At 41.0% G+C, this 16,051-nt stretch overlaps 1 pseudogene across 1 annotated transcript in view; it reads left to right on the forward strand.

Moving 5' to 3' along the window:
* The window catches only part of LOC308422103 (U1 small nuclear ribonucleoprotein C-like), a 144,047-nt pseudogene that overhangs the window by 109,895 nt on the left and 18,101 nt on the right, over nt 1-16,051 (forward strand). The window lies entirely within an intron of this gene.

Consider the following 16,051-nt stretch of genomic DNA (forward strand, 5'->3'; position numbering starts at 1 on the left):
TTCAAAAGCTGGGTATTCAACCAACTCTCAGAATACCTGACCCTGGTGTAGGGAGGGTCCCTTCCCCCAGGAGAAGTGAACTACTATTCGCAGAAGAAAGATTTTTGGCAGGGCAAAATAACACATGTCTATCATGAGTCCCATGGAAAGAGAACTTAGGGATGCCACGGAGCTGGCAAATACACCATGGTCTCCTGGGCCTGCCCCTAGCTTCTTGATTGTGGTTTAGCCTTTGATTCACTCCATCTGTCAGCTTGTCTCTCCTGTCAGCCTCATACTTCCTAGTAAGCCAGTCACTGTCAGGGGATCAGACACCAAAGAAAGGAACCATTGAACCTGTACTTTCAATTCACCCTCTGTCTTTACCTGTCATGCCCTGTCCTGTGTTTATGGGAATGAGGAAGAACAGCACAGCCAGCCAGCTCTGGCCAGTCTGTGTGAATCACCTGTAAATCATGCAGAACAATGCTACAGAGGGCTCAGGTTTCCAGGAACTTCAGCTCACATATCCGTTCTACTCCACATGGGTCTGACCTAGGGCTCTGGCTTCTACCTCCTGTCCTTCATTCTTCAGTGTAGTTCAAGCTTTATGGTGAAGGAATGCTTAGAGAAAAGAAAGAGTAGCTTCCCTTAATTCATAGCTTAGGTGAGATGTGGCAACGGCCTAATTCTGAGGCGGCCATGATGTCGTCCCTGTGACAGTTTTGCTGGTGTTACCGTGCTACTTGGCAGTGTCTGGTGTTACTAAATACAGCCATATTTCCAGTCCTGGCTACGCTGCTACATGAAATTGCGTGCTCATGTGTCTCTGGCCCTTGCCCAGGTTTTGGGTTTTTTAATCAGTACAACGAGAATCTAGGACAGAAACACCCTTTCATTTGAAAGCATTTCCATGATTCTGAGAAATTTTCTTAGAGGAAAAAAAACCCACAACACACACACACACACACACACACACACACACATACACACACACACAGCAGACACACAGACAGATACAGACAGATGACAGACAGATGGACAGAGGATGGATGGATGGACACACACACATGAATACACAGACACAAAGATAGACACAGATATACACAGACAGATGACAGACAGACAGGCAGACAAATAGACACACACACATACACACACACTTAAAACTATGGTCTAGGGATAAATTTGGTATAAAATAACCACCCACCTACCATCTAAACCATCCACTAATCCTAGTAATGTATTTTCTGAGAAGGAGATGGGAGGCTACAATTTCTCCCTCTCACTGATTCAGTGTGTGCTGTTCTCTAAAATAAAAATCAGCCTCTTCCAAAGTTGCTGAAAGTTTTATGTCATCTTAGCACACAGCACACCTAACCCCAGCAGGACATTGTTTCCTTGTCAGGGGATGCTGAGCAGAGTGCGCCAAATAATGGTTCAGTTGTCCGATGTCTACTTACTGGATTAGCAGAGTTAACAAGTGATATCTTATTCCTGGCTCCTCAGCTGAAACATGATACTTCCAAAGGCGTAGAAGCTGTTCCCACTTGGTGACCTTCCTTCTTTCAGGGAATGAACATATTTACTTCTCCCAGCCCAGGCTTTTCTCCTCCCTGTAGGATAACCCAAAACATCTGGAGATACTGTGGGGTCTTTCTCAAGATGAGTATGTGTTCCCTTCAGCTTCTATACTGTAGGAGATGAATCCTGACAACTAGAAATTAGAAGCTAGAATTATGGTGATGCAGAGCCAAGGAACATCTCCCTACCTTTTCTCCTTTGTTCTTCCTTCTTCCTTATTTTATATTTTCATAGAGACTTCTTTTGTCCCTGGGAATGTAAGGCTTAAAGGTTCCCTTTGCTTCCTGATTCTAGCCCAGGAAGAGGCCATCTGGGATGGACACTATGGACCCTGAGTATACTTCTAGGCTCTGCTTTCATTTCGGGGCTATTGGTTAACAGGGCACCTTTAGCCTTCTCACTGGAGACCCCTGAAGGCTTCCCTCTCTAGTGTTTAAACCACTGCTGGAGGCTTTGGAGGAATTTAGAATTAGAGCCCCTCTCTCAATCCCCTAGTTAGTGATGGTGTGAAGTTTCTGAATATCAATTTGTTTGTGTGTTGCCTTCATTCCAAGATGTCCTGAACCAGAATTTTCACACTGAAGCTCCAGAGCCACTTCCAGCTGAGAGTTAAGGAACCAGGCCCTACAATGGCAGGGTTTCTTCTCCATTGCCCTCGTCTCTCCTTGAAAGTTACCAGCGAAGCTCTAGTACACGAAGAATGGGTAAAATCTTCATTTGAGAGTCCATAGGCCTTAGATATCCCAACTGCCCTATTGAGCCAGGGGCTACAATAGGACATTGTAAGGATAACATAGGTTGGCAAAAGACATATTTTTATTTGGGAGGTGGACAGTGAGAGATGAGTTTATTAGAGGAGAAAAGAAAGATGGTAAAGTAACAAGGAGCTAGGTGGGAAGACACCCATGAAGGAGATGGGGAAAAGTCCTAAGAGCCTCCCTGCTTTGGTGAATTGTGCTGTGGGTGGGATGTGAAATATTAACTGTTTACAAGGTTCTCATTTCCATGTATGAAGAAAACAGAGGAAAGCTGAGCAGGGAGAATCAACCGAATTTCCCTCTTAGCTCCAAACTACTTTAAAATGGATTGTCGGGTGTTGGAGGAAGCTGTTTTCCACAAGCTCTAGTAGTCCTGGAACAGAGTGTGTCCCTCCAGCTGAGCAAACAAACCCAGAAGAGAAAAGGCACTAAGGCTCACAGTCCTTAGACAAGAAGACCTCCTTCCCACACCCCAGGGCTGGAACCCTGGTTTTGGCAGTGAAGTCTTTAGGCAGGGAAGGAGGACCTGCTGCCCTGGAGCTGAGTACAACATAAAGAGATTTACAGTCTTCTACTCCTGACTTTTATTTAATGAAAACCAGAGTTATAAAAATGAGGCAGCAGAAAACACCATAACAGGAAATAAAGTGGAGAGAGAAGGGGGGATCACGGTCAGCACACGGCACACATTTGCGCACAGGTGCTCACAACTGCTGCTTTTACCAGCCACACTCTTGGAGGTGACTTGAGAGTGGATGAATGGAATTGGTTGGTCCTTAATCTGGTCCCTGATTCTAGCACCCATTGAGAATGGGACTAAGGTTTGATGAAAGTACTAAAGCCCTTGGGCAATTTTCTTGTTTTGCTTGGAAATCTTTGCATATCCAAAGACCCAATGTTGAATTTGTTTCTGGGTTTCCCACACTTCTCCAAAAGTAGCTGAGTTTTAAAACAAATCGATACAAAATCCCCGTTGCAGACAGTTTACTTGGATGTGTTTGTGTGGACAAGAGAAAATAGACATACTTTTCTTTTCAAGTAGCTAGTAATTTTGGCTAACCCTTTTGTTGCAAGCCCTCAACTGTAGTTTCCAGCTGATGCTTTTCTGGGCAACACACAAACCTTCTTAATGTCAGAAGGAGCACTGAATGGGATGCCTTTTACCAAAGAGTAAACCCAGACGCGGATGCCACATGCATGCCTTTTCTTTCAGTATTCATACTTGGACTTCGAATCATCAGCTAAATTCAGGTGGAAGATGTCAGATACTTATAAAAATATTCTACAGTCATGTTTAGATGTTTCATTAACCATTTATCACTTTTCTTTTGAGAGGAAAATACTTTGTTTTCCTCTCTTGGGGAATTATCCCAAAGCAATGAAATTCTGTTTTATAACTGAATATCTCAGTTTACATCATGTGGAACGAAGGAGAAATAAATACAAACTCTAAAAATATGGTCATGGCCCATATATTTTAAAAAGTGTTGCCACCATGGACCAATGCAGCTCAGGTGTTTCTTTCATGTTTAACCGTATTGGGTGGACTGACTTCCCTTCAATATCAGTTTTATTCCCCTAGGAATTGCTTGGTTTCTGCTGTATGCTTTCTGCAGTATAAAGAAAAACAATGAAGTCTTCTGTCTTCCTTAAAATGTAAAATTAACTTCTGAGGATAACTCCTAGGAATGGATTGGGTTCTTCCTCTTCACCTGCTTACAATCTCTTCAGCACCTCCCATGGCTTTACTTTCCCTTGGAGTAAGGATGCTGCTTTTTAGAGCAGATTCCACTCCTACCACCACCCAACACATACACACTGCAGGGTTCTAAAGGAAATGTTCCCAGATCTGAATTTTGTTTCAAACTATTTAGTGGAATGAGTTAATAGGTAGCCCCAGGAAGGGAAGGGTCTAGTCAGAAACATCTTGGGCACCAACAAATTAATATTGAAGCTTTTTGTGGGTTATTATGCCATGTTTCTATTTGAATGATTGACATTTTCTATTAAGGTGTCTTATTTGTTTCTCTCCAGAATTAGAAATGTTTTCTTTACTAGGCCATGGTTTGTTGATCCATAATTGTCTCCTCTACATTTTCAGTGATTCTCCTCCCCCAAAATGGTCACCATTTTTCCCAGTTAATTATTCCTGACAAAGGAATCCCAAAAGTTTGAACAATGTTGGTTATGTATGCTCTGTGGGGTGTTAGATGTGCTTCAGCTACTTAAGACAATGGCATTCACTGACCTCACAAGGGCCTAGGCTGATGGAGACAGAAACAGGTTCTGCTGGACTCATAATCTATTTCCTTCCCTTCCCTTTGGCTCTTTTTTATATCCTCCAGGAGAAGTTATCCCCAAACTGTTTGTCAAATTCAACTGTAGGTGGGTGTTTTAGAACTGCATACAACTGCCAGGCATTCACCTACTAAGCTTTGAAAAATTTGTCTTATGGTCTTCACCTATTGAAACGCACAGCCCACATTTGATAAGGAAGAAGAGCCCTGGGAATTAGATATGTTCAGGGAAAGAAGTGGGCTGAGGGATGTCAGTGTGCCGAGGGATACTATCTTCTCAGTCTGTCCCCTCCACAGCTTCCTTAGAGTACTTTAGAGCTGACTTCTACATTAGACTTAGGTATCCTACAAAGCACATGACAGTGTCAGAATTTCCAGTGACATCAGTATACATGAATGATCAGCTACAGACAAAATTGAATATTGAAAGTTCCAAATTCCTGTAAATGAGAGAAAATGACTGAATGCAATAGTGTGATAGAGATCTGATATTCCTATGTGAAATACATGGGGTTTCTAAAACTTTAGTCCCAGTGAACAAGTAAAACGTAGTTACTGACAAAACTAACACATGCCCAAGTGCTCCAATAGATTTATAAATCTGGACTAAGGGAAATAATGGCCTCATAATTTGAGCCATCACATTTGGATGAAATCCAGAGGGATGAGAATTTGACCAAGAGGAGTCTAGAAAGGTTAAGCTCAAAGAAATAATTAGAAAAATGTAGGTTTTACAAAAGCAAACTAGCTAGCAGCCTCTTTTAGGAAGGTAGGAGATGGTGCAGAACCCTAGAACAGTGGCTTCCTTCCCCTCCTCACTGAATGTGGCTATGGAGCCAGGACAGAAGCGGAGGCTCCTTAAGGAGTATTAAGTGGGAAGTAAGTTGGAGAAAAGGAGTGAACACGAAGTGTTTTCCTTTCATCTCTCTTCCCATTTGATTCAGTGTGTGGGTGAAGCTCTGGAAGGACTCAACATTGTAACTAAAGTTCTAGAGTCCTAGATGGAGGATCAAAAAACACAGCCCCAGGGAACTGGAGAAGAGTCCAGACAGCACCGGGTAAGGAGTCTGGGAAAACAACACTGCTCCTATCAAGTTGTTTATAAATAAATTCTAAGTTCACCCCTGAGCTTTGCAAAATAGAATCAGATTCTAATCAGTACATAGGGTTTTGGGAACTGAAATTGCAGGCCTTGGTCTAGGACAGAGGCTAGCCACTGAAGAGTCACACAAGCAGGGCACATCCATCTAATAGTGCTTGGCCTTGAAAACTGAACTGACCTCCAAGCTACAGACCCAAGACAGTGGTTTAGAACTTAGGTCTGCACCTACTTTGACTGTTTCCTAAAACAAAAACACCATTATTTTCCAAGTAAGATCCTGAGTCTCATCCACAGCAGCTAAGGATGTCCAGGGTACAACTCAGCAGCGTAAGAAGAATATAGGACAAAAGTCTCAAGTGAGAAAAGGTGACCCAAAGATACCAATGAGATGATACAGATACTGGATCACATGATAGAGATGTTAGGAAAAACCATTATTAAAGTAATAAAAAAGTAATTATGAACACTAGGTAAATATGAACAATTATGCTAAAAAATGTAAAAACAAAATAAAACATTACTGGATAGGTATAACATGTAGTTTTGTTACCCTACTTTAAGCTCCAGGAAGACCATGATACTAGCCCCATCCAGGCTCCCTTAGATCCATGGATGAAACTTAAACATATTAACTTATTTTCAACCTGCCTTCTTGGCTCAATTGCTGGGCACTTCTAATCTCCCTTGGCAAGTGTGTCCTTCCCAATACTTTTAGCTCAGCGCTTATCAATCTGCTCTCAGCTTAGCCGTGTTTCTAATCTTCTACCTGGAGAAATACCTATGGTCACACTGCCTAAGATCTTACATGGCTGGTCATCTTTTCTCCCTCCAAAGCAATGGTAAAATTCTCTCTTCCTCTCCCATGTCTCTTAGTCTGCCTCGGGGAATAGGAAGTCCCACCTCTTTTCTTCCATCCAACAATTGACCTCTGGCATCTTTATTGATAGATCAAGAACCAATTGGGGAACAGAACTACCCTCTACAGATAGGCTTACCACTTGTTCTTAATATATCTTATTTAATTATATGTCTATATTATTTTTAATAACAGTTGCTTTTGAAAGCTTATTTGTAAATTCCTGAAAATTGAGCATTCAGCCATGAGGAACTGACACTAGCCAGTCCTTACAGGTTTGACAGATACCAGGAATAGTCCATCCTAAGGAACTGTAAAACATCCCATGCCATAGGAACTTGAAGAACTCAGTATCAAAAATATTTCTTCATGTATTACTTGAGAGATGAATGCAACTAGCTCATGAAGTCCAGAGACTGCTTTGGGGTATTGTTGAAATAAACAAGTGACCTTGAGATGCACTCACTTACAGGGATGCATGTAGACATCACACTCACCCTGGTTCCAGCCCTTCAGTCATTCCTACCATCTTCATCTCTTTTCTAATCCCTTCTCCTATAGTTCACTGGTTGGTATCAAGCATGCCCTTGTTATTGTTTTTTGTATACACAGTAGCCAAGTTTAAAATCTGGACTTGCAAATAGAGTTTTACCACATTCCCTTTCTTTCTTGTCCCCGCTGTTTGTCTATCCCAGACTTCTTACAATACTTACACACATGTTTCAAAATTGTCTCACATGATCCATGTTCCTAGCAGCTTGTAAATCACAGAGGAGATGGGGACTGTCTTCTGTATTTGTCAAGGCCAACCTCTGGAACAATGTTAGATATTAGCTCCCATTGTGGGGCGGGGGAGTGGTCAGAAGCATATAATCTGCTCCTCATATCTCTACCTGGGGTGACCTTCCTCCCACTACTTAATGGCCAGAGCCCAGGTACCCCTGTTAGAGGATAGTGGGAACAGTCAGATAGAGATGATATGATTTACCTCACTTGGTTCTCAGATGGGCCATAGATCACACACATGCTATCATTGGTATCTCTGAGTCCCATTTGAGAAACACTACTTTTTATGACTTTAGAATACAGTACGTTTATGTCAGTGAAAGTCATCCTCAAGTACAGGAATTTGATGCAATAGCTAATTTCTCTTAATTTGCACACAGCTGTTTTACCTGTGCTGACAATTTTTTTTTCCTGAAGAAAAATGTTGCCCCTTGCGGAATTGAAGACTCTTTCAGCTTTGCCAGCATTTCAGAAATAAATGGAGTGCTAGTGCAAAGCCGCTTTCAGTGAGCCACCGGCCTGCCAAAGCCGGTGGGTCCTCCCACAGCCTCAGGGATTCATAAGTGAGGCCTGAGGTTAAAACTGACTGGAGGGGGAAGCAAAAGGAGGCATCTGGCTTGGGAATTTGCAGCTGGGGCTGTCCCCATTTGGGAATTCATCTTTTAACTTAGAATGGTTGGAATTCTTAATTAAGTTAGAGGTAGAAGCTGACCTCCACCAAGGTACCTCAACCCTCACTGTTCCTGTATGTATATTTTAAAGTGGTCATTTGCACTTTGGTTTTAAGGTAAATTTGTTTACCCACTTGTAGATGGTGGAGGTTTGCTTATCCACAGAGAGACTGTACCACACAGTGGGGAAGCATTCAGAATCATTGTCCACTGATAATAAGTTTTTTTTCAGTGACATGATGGTCTCTGACATTTGATGGCTGAATTTATAGTTACTTTTTAATTAACAATGCCGTAAACCCTAACAATAACATGTAATAGAAACCATCCTTAAAAAAATTGAATTTGCCTCTTGTCCTGGGCAATGGAAATACCTTCTCAAATTCTGTAGCTTCTGAGTCAAAGGTCTTTACCACATGGTCAGTCAAACTGGCTCTACAGTCTAGGTATTGCAGGATATATAGAATTGCTTACTTCTTTAAACCACTTAGAACATTTGTGGTTTCACTAATGGGTGAATAAGCTAAACTTGAGGGTTATTCATTTCCAAATCTTTGCCTCTTAAGACAAAGTTTGTTGGGAATTTAAGTCATGAATAAGTCAATGGTGAACAAAGGAAGTATGTACCTAAGGTTCTCTGCAGGATTATGGACTTGGGGTCAATAGCTTTTCAGTTTTAGTAATACTACACTGATTACAATTGGTATCTTCAAGAAAAAAATTCAGCTCAGAATTGAAAGGATTTCTTCCAAATACATAAATATGGATCTATCCTAATTTATCCTTATTCTTTTAACACTCCTACAGGAGTAGCAAGATAAAACCATAGAACTTTGGTAGCTAATGTCTTTCTCTCCATTCAAAACCCTCAATGCAACAGTAGCAATGCTTTCTCCACAAGGCATAAAAGTTGATGTTTGATAGTGGTGGTAAATCTTTTCTCTTCCCTGTGTGCCACAGATAAACACGATAATGTGTCTTCAGAAATATGGAGACAGAAATTTAGCCACAAACAAAAAAGTTCTTTCCTCAAGAGTAGCAATAGATAAAGGTTCCAAGTTGATATATTTTTGATAATTTGCTCCATGTAACACTAGTCATAATTTCAAAATCTTTGATATCATTTAGTCTTGAAGAAATCCTGTGGTTTTGATAGGGTTAGAATAAATGGTTTATTCAATCTGCTTGTTTGTCAATCTTACATGACTGCTTAATTTCAACTAGCTTTAGCATTGCTAATAATGATCATGATTCTATAACACTTGTGTTTAAATAGTATTTATTAATGAAAATATAGAGTATCTCTATTATAATGAATAAAAATAGATATAGTCTCTTTAAAGAATTTCAAAGTGTAGGTTATCTTATTTTAGGTGATTTTAGGCCCAATATACTCATAGGTGAACACTTAAAACTTAAGTTATCATTATTATATAAAGATCCTGAACTATATTACTAAAATTTTGGCACAGATTTTATTGTTGCTGTTACTGTTGAGCTCCAAAGTGATAAGAGGGGGAAAAACCCTTTTTATTTATAAAGAACCCCAGGCTTTAAATTAAGAATTTGTCATACCAGCCTGAGCCCCCAAACAGTTCTGTTCTACACAAGGATCTTCTAAGCCAGTCATAAAGCAAGCAAACAGAAAATTCTATTAAAAAGAAAACATAAATCTGATCTATACACTTAGAACAAAGAAGCAAGCGCTTCCCAAAGCAGATGGAAAAGTTGGTCTTTGTTTCTCAGAAAGGGACTTCTATTTAAAGCTAGCCCACGGATGATTTCAAAGTCATGAGCACATCTGCTAGATAGTGATAGATTCACTGTATATTTTATAGTAGTGTGGAATTTAAAAAATGGGAACGCCTACAATATTATTTTATCCAAAGCATAATAAATACAGAGAGCAGGGTCACTGGAGCTGATGATTTAAACAAACAGCACAGTTCAACAGGCGACCAACACTAGGAGCAAAAGGTTGAAAACAGCACTACTCAGCTCATTCTTCCTTTGTGATTAACACGAAGAACTGAGTAAGGCTGGTTTTCATTTTTCTTTTGGGTCAAAGGAAGTCACTGAGATATAATTTCATGTCTGGCTTTGAAAACTGGGGACTTGTTGTTATCATGACTTAGGCCATGTTTTTGATGGATTATCTTGGGAAAGAGGAGTTGCTACAATGCTCAAAGCATTTAATTCCTTAGGATAGTTAGCTTATAGTTAGATAGTTACTATAGGTAAAGTCTAGGAGCAACTTCTGAGCAGCAAGCTGGGGTTGAGGGTGTTGGTCGCACCCTGCTTCAGCGTAAGTAGGAAACTGAGTTAAGTGAAGGAAGCAGATGGTGAACTTCTGAGAGAAACTGTCGTGTTTCTCATTGCAAAGCAGAGAAGGGGAAGGTTCCAGTCAGAGGTCCAAGGAGGAAAGCTTTACATTCTTCAGTCCTAATCATTGCTGAAGGATGAGGCGAAAAGCTTGAAACATGTCTTAGTTACTGTGTGTGTCAGACCCAATACTTTTGTTTGTCCATCTTAGTGGACAAAATCTAACCACTTAATTTCAACCAGCTTTAGTATTCCTAATAATTATCATGTTTCTATAACACCTATGTTTACACAGATATTTATCTATGTGAACAAAGTATATTTATACTATAATAAATAAAGTAGATATAAACTCATAAAAATACCCCAAAAGGATTATAAATCCAAGGCCACCAACTGGTGATTGATCTAAGAGGGTTTTGTGGGCGACTTGGTATCTTTCAGACTTGTTCCCTTGTCAAACAACAGGGACACCAAAGCCACTTTCATATATGAAATGTGGGAAGAGCCTGACACACAGTAGGTGTTCACTAAGTCACAACTTTACATTTGGGCTGCACTGAAACCAAAGGTTGCCATGTGAAGACAGACCTGGGTCCACCTAGGTCAGAATGACTACATTGTTCCAAGGAAATGGTACAAGGCAGATAAGGCTGAAATCAAAGCTTAATTTTCTTGTTTGCTTGAAGAAATTCCCCCAATCATGTATTAGGAAAACTAAAATCTGCTCTCTTGGGTAAAAAGCCTACTTATTAGGGTATCAGTTTACTCATTCAAAACAATCATTCCATTGAATCCACCAACCCCAAGTCATGATTCATAGACCAGTATGTTGCCCTGAAAGAGCTGCCTTAACCTATACCCAGAACTCAAAGTTCTATAAATGTCCAGCTCCTAACCTCTCCCTCTCAAGACTGGAGAAATTCTGTGACAGTGTTAGTCACACTACAGGGTTACTCTGCCCTTTAATTCTTAGGAGCCTTTATGATTGGTTTTCCATAATGGTTACTCTGGGTACAGTCTCAGCAATAGTGTTCAAGGGTTCCCTTCTTTCTGCTTAGGTTGCCACTAGCTTGCTGTCACCTAAAAGCAAATGAAGCTCATGAGCGTCAGATACCTCGATAGATGTTACCCGAGGTGGTCTATTTGCTCTGCCACCCTGTGTAATGAGGAAGGGCAGGACATGCTTTTTATTCCCATTCTGTGACTTGGGCTGAAACCCATGTGTTAGCTGCCAGCCGTGGTTCCTGTATACTTGGTTCCCCAACTGAGTTGTGCATTAAAACAAAAGGATTAAGTACTTCAGCATTTCAAAGACCACAACACCTGACAGCAATAACGGAAGGGATGAATGATTTATTTTGGCTCATGGTTTTAGTCAATTTAAAGCCAGGACAGGGAAGGTATGTGGGACAGCTCGGCTCATAGCCAATGAGAACAGTGGCAGAAGCTGATCATCACTATAGTGAACCAGGAAGTAGACAATGAAACAGAAATTAGAGGCCAGGTATAACAACATTTGAAACCTAGCCTATAGGGGGACATTTTGCATTCAAACCATCACAAATATTAGATCAGTCAAATTGTCTCCATTGGGCTCTTGGCAGCTGTATACTCTCTGGATATGGAAGAGAAAAAAGACCTGTCTCCCATCTCTCTCCAAACTTGAGCAGCATTTTTTAAATGCATGTGAACTCATAGACTCCTCTTTTCATCTTTACATACACAGACTGAACTCAAAGCTTGGTAGTGACTGTACAATGCAGTCCTGCTCAATTTGTGTACCTCTGCTATCCAAGAGAGCCCCTCCTTCCAGAGGAAGCCCAATTAAATCTGAGTTCCAGATAAACAACAGATACTTCTAAAGTGTTAATCGAGGCTCACCGACTGCACAGGGATATACTTACACTAAAAATAATCTTATTTATCTGGAAACCAAATTGAAGTGTTCGTCCTGTACTCTATCTGGCAACCCTCCTAGGAATTATGAAAGTGTGCTTGAATTAAAGCCAGCTTTCTCTGCTTGTTCTTCTAGAATATTCTGAGCATGCCATAAACTTGCCTGTGCTTCTTAAATTGATTTATTAAGTTACCTGTGTGGTGTGGAGCAGTATCCGACCAGACTAGTGAGGAACTACAAAGAAGCCTCTGTTGAGTAGAAGCAAGTTTGCTGTGGGAACGGAAAGGGGCAGGAATTAAACTGGGTCTTCGGAGTTTAGGCTTCAGGGAGGAAAATGAAGAAGTGGCTAACGAAGATCTTAAGTGTAGCAGTTGAAAATAATATTCAGCTGTCAGAGCTCCATTTAGAAGTGTATCTTTCTGTCATTCTTGCCAGGTTTGTGCCTGGAGAAACGCAGTCAGCGAGTCTCGTTTACAACACCGGGCTGATTGTGGCCAGATGTCAATCTTGGTGTTTCTCTATTTTATTGCTGTTATATTATCTTTAAACTACTGAACAATGGTTTGTAATGAGACTCCTAATATACAGTAGTCAAAATCATCAAGTTACAAGGTCTGGGAAGCCCATCTTGAAAGTATTTTCGATACTTTCTGCCCTTTTCAGAAACCCATTCATTTATCTCAGTATCTCATGGTTATAGGGTCTTACGTTCACACTCTGAACAAATAAAAAGAACTTCTGGTGAAAATATGTTGGTGTAGTTATTGTTTTCATTATCGTACATCATGTTCATATTACTGTGGGAAAGAGCCCTTTTCCCTTGGAAAGGAAGCTCCCTAAGAGCCAACGTGTGAAAGCACGTCGGTACAACATCGCCCTCCACTGTCTGCTAAAGGGAATGCATGCTCTTGTGGTTCGTGCAGAGAAAGCAGGAGCCAGGAATTTTAAGTAGGTTTGTCCTATTAGCGGTGGATTCCCGGACTGTTGTAATCACAGGTGTGAGGTTATCAGCAAAAGCAATGGGTTGGGCTTGGACCATTAGTTTTCTAAAAAGCAAAAACAATATGAAGTATATGTTGACTCTGGGTGGAGATTAAGAAAGGGATTAAAAATCCTCTTCAGGGAGTTTCAGCAAGGCATTATCACAAGTTGTTTGTTCGCCTCCCTTATATTGTAGCAGATCATGACAGACAAAAGTAAAGGAAGATCTACTGCAGATCTCAGCAGCCAATCTTGGAGCTGGACGAATGCTGACTCAGGTCCCTCAGCATCTAAGCATTTACTGTGCTCTCTTCTCAGTCCTTCTGGCTGGGCAGAAATGTCAGTTTATTTTATAGTCACTGAAGTCTGGGAGCAATGCCTTCTCCCCGGGGTGACTATTACCACTTAGGCTGGCCACTGCGGTCAACTAGTATTCTAACCGTGACTCCAAGTAAACACCAAATGTTAGAGAAGTGTAGGTTTCATAAACCTCTGGGTTCCACCTTAGCATTTTGCATGTCTTAAGTACTCGTCTAAGTCTTTTATTCTAGAGTCTGTTATTTCCACTAGACCAGCGTTGTTGGTGACATTTTAGCTAGTGTTGGTGGCAAAATGAGTTCTCAAAGTGTACCATCAATGCCTCATTATAAGGAAGGATTTGGGAGAGTGGGCTAACTGTTGAAGTTTATTGTTATCTAAGTCTGTTTTATTCAAGAAAATGTGTGATGTCACATTCAAGAAAGATGAGCAGTTAGTTTTGGTTTGTTGGTAAATGATTCTTCTGCCACAGTGGCGTTTGAAGTGTTAGGGGAGAATTATAACTCGGGTGTATTTGGAAGGAGTTCAGATTCTTGGACTCAGAAGACATGGTTGGATCAAGTTAAGGTCACTGCCAGATCAGTACAGTGAATGACAGGGGTGATGTTTTATTATACTTCATAAAAGAAAGAAGCTAGTAGCATTTTAGTCGGTTTTTAAAATCTCTTGTAGACTCAATAATTCTGCTGTGTCTCTAAGTTTGATTCTTCCAAACTTTGACATACAAGGAGAAGCAGCACCAGACAGAGGCCAAGCCAAGCAAATGTAACACTTTAACAGCCCTCAACACATCTTCCTAAATGAGCCTGTGTAACCAAACACCACTGAAAACTGTGGTAAATAGAGCTAAAGAAACTGATACTTTGAGAGACATTAGATTTTGAAGAATCTAGATTAAAAATTCACTGCCAAATCACTGTCTTTCACCTACATTTTGGGGCTTTTTTTTTTTTTTTTGTCACTGCAGGCCAGGGGCAATTCAGGGTCTGCTTCCCTAAAGGTGCTGCATATACTTCTGTGACCAATTTCCATAAAGTTCGCTTAACAGTTCAAACTTTATTAAGACTCTGACAAAAACAGCTGCTAGAATTGCACAGGAATGTAATAAAAAAAAAAAAAAAAAAAACAACGCAGAGCCAGAAACAAGCAGAGTCTATAAAAGCAATATCCACAGAGGCCAACTCCCCTTGGGGTGCAAACTGATCCTAGAGTCTGTCCATACCATGCGGATCCCCAAATGGCAGACAGCAGGACACCCTGGCCCAGCGGAAGCTCCCAGCCCGAGGCTGTGACCATCGCTCCACTGAACACCAAGCTGAGGTCAAGGCAGGATGCCAGATAAAAGAACAGGCCAAGAGAAGGAAGGCACGGTGGTTTTAAAGAATGGGGACACACTGGAGCAAGTTCATTTCATGCTGGTTTTATTACACAATAAAAAGTCGCCAACACATACTCATTTACTAAAGAGAAAACAAGAAATGTTTAGCAGACTGTAGTTTCTATATTATCTCACACTGGAGAGGTGCACACTGGACTTAGTGGGCCATGTGACTCCCTGGGCAATCTTAGGGTAGATTGCAGATTGGAGTAGGCTCACTATTGTTAACCGTCTTTGATTTGGGAAGCTGTCTGGTGTGTATAGTCCATATCCTCTTAAAAGGACTAGTGAGATTACAGAGAAAAGAACCACATTCACCACATTGCCTTCTATGTTCAACTGTAATATGTAGAAAATGGCAAATTAGAAAATGTGGTTTTCTCCCCTCTTGATCTCCCTCCCTTCTTTTATTCCTTGCTTCCTTCTTCCTTCATTAGTATTATTGTTTTAAATTTTGAAACAAGGTCTCACTATAGCCCAGACTCACGATCTTCTCCAGTGCTGAGATTGCAGGCAGTGGGGTGGTACTCCCCTGTGCCTGGCGTTTTATTTCTGTGGTTTTGATTGAAATCATAGACGAAGCATCTTGAAGAGCTTAGTATGTTAAAGAAAGAAACCAAAAGCTAGTGCTCTCCCTTTGCACTGCCCATCCAACATACATGCACAGAGTGACAGAGAGACCGCATGAGAAACACCAGAAAACAGAATCTAATCTGTCATGTAGGCATGGTGGAGTCTGGCCCCTGCTTATGCATGAAGAATTATCTGGGGGAACATGAAGGTGTGTCTTTAGTGATTTGAAAGCTAAGGGAGACACAGCATCCAATGATGGAAAGCCAAATGGGCAGAAATGTAAGGTGCTCTGATTCAATGTCTTCTAGTTGTGCAGGTCCAGGGCTCACTTACATCATTTTCTAAGAAAAATTCAGGGACGCCTCTTCTTCAGAGTGAGAGTTGTTCTTGGGTAGAACAAGGCTGTGGTCCTGCTTTCTGTCTACCTAGTATTTACTCATTCATCAAACACATACAAGCTCATTTATGTGCCAACTGTTGTGCCAAGCAAGACTATGATGGACAGCTGTCTTCCAGGCCTCCATAGACCAAAGAGAGCCACAAGAG

Source organism: Micromys minutus (genome assembly GCF_963924665.1).
Source record: "Micromys minutus genome assembly, chromosome: 6".
In the NCBI taxonomy this organism is placed as follows: domain Eukaryota; kingdom Metazoa; phylum Chordata; class Mammalia; order Rodentia; family Muridae; genus Micromys; species Micromys minutus.